Source organism: Rhipicephalus sanguineus, chromosome 6 (genome assembly GCF_013339695.2).
Source record: "Rhipicephalus sanguineus isolate Rsan-2018 chromosome 6, BIME_Rsan_1.4, whole genome shotgun sequence".
NCBI lineage: Eukaryota > Metazoa > Arthropoda > Arachnida > Ixodida > Ixodidae > Rhipicephalus > Rhipicephalus sanguineus.
In genome coordinates, this window is record NC_051181.1 from 42,161,107 (window position 1) to 42,162,743 (window position 1,637).

Consider the following 1,637-nt stretch of genomic DNA (forward strand, 5'->3'; position numbering starts at 1 on the left):
CAAGCGTATTGACCCTGTTTGGGCTTCACTTTTTGAATCTCGTTCCGGGCACTCCCCTGTTCTAGTACACTCTACCACTATATTTACAACGAAGGCAAAGTGGGGCTCTGCCTGGTACAACAATCAGGTGCAAGATTTGGTGCGGAAGGTCATGAATCTTGACTCCAGAACCCAACTTCAAGGTCACCATTCGAGTCGTTAAGCCCTTATCTGCGACGCCTTGAGCACGCCAACGTTCTCTAGAAACTTCACTGACCTTGCCGTACGGCAACAGTGCGGCTCACACGTCTTCGTCCGACACACCATGATGTAGCCAGTGAATCTTACTAATAATATCTGGGGTCTAACGTCCCAAAACCACGATATGATTATGAGATACGCCGTAGTGGAGGGCTCCGGAAATTTCGACCACCTGGGGTGCTTTGACGTGCACCTAAATCTAAGTACACGGGCCTCAAACATTTTCGCCTCCATCGAAAATGCAGCCGCCGCGGCCGGGATTCGATCCCGCGACCTTCGGGTCAGCAGCCGAGCGCCATAACCACTAGACCACCGTGGCGGGGCCAGCCAGTGAATCTTCAAGCGAACGCCACGGTCATTAGGGTCAATATTAAGGCTTCGCGGTCTTTCACCTTGACGTCCTTTGCGGCGAGCAGCTTCTCCGTAGCGGTGGCATCTTTCAAGGTGATAGCCCAGGCGTGATTCATCTGATACGCCCCCAGCGTGACAACATCAGCAAGCATCTCAAGATCAATCAACGTGTCCCTGAAATCCTCGACACGATATGGCCTTGCACTCACGTCCGCGTGCATAAAAACAGTGTTCAGCACAATTTTTCCTGTTGGCAGGTTGGACAGGATAACCTGATAATCTTCAACATCAAAAGGCTTGTTGCCGCGGTCCGCTGGGGCCGCTGATACCGCTCCGTCGGAGCCCTTCATTCCGCGTCCGTACGCTAGCGTGGCCGGAAGTGGAATCCGCTACCGTTGCGCCACCGAGTCACGACAGACGGCCTATGTTTGAGACTAGCCGGGTTCTCCAAAAGGACATTGATCGGCAGGCGCGAACGACGGTGATTTATTATGAACTCCAAGCGATTGTATATCCAGGGATACCGAAAAAGGTACTTCTATTAATTGGAGTAGAGGCTATTGACGTAGTCGTAATTTTCGTATAAAAGAACAAAAAAAAGCCATTTTGACCCGGACGTGATTCGAACACGCAACCTTCTGATCTGGAGTCAGACGCGCCACCGTTGCGCCACCGAGTCACGACAGACGGCCTATGTTTGAAACTAGCCGGGTTCTCCATAAGGACATTGATAGGCAGGCGCGAACGATGGTGATTTATTATGAACTCCAAGCGATTGTATATCCAGGGATACCTGAAAAGGTACTTCTCTTAATAGACCTTTTTCAAGCACATGAGCGCCACCAACGGGCACGCAAGCGCTCATGGGAAATGTGTGTACACCGCAGCAGCCGCCGCGACGAGCGCGCGGGCCTAGCGCTGTAGCTTTCCGCTTGCGCCGTGCCAGGACTTCTTAGACACAGTGAATTTGGCAAGGTGCAACATGTTACTGCACAATTCAATCGCGAACTTCAGTGTTTAGTTGCGACGGCCTCTCGACGATTTCC

At 51.9% G+C, this 1,637-nt stretch overlaps 1 non-coding gene across 1 annotated transcript; it reads right to left on the reverse strand.

Moving 5' to 3' along the window:
- Nucleotides 1-1,198: 1,198 nt before the first annotated feature.
- Nucleotides 1,199-1,270, reverse strand: Trnaw-cca (transfer RNA tryptophan (anticodon CCA)). The gene has a single exon. It is a non-coding gene; the product is annotated as a tRNA-Trp (tRNA).
- Nucleotides 1,271-1,637: the final 367 nt, after the last annotated feature.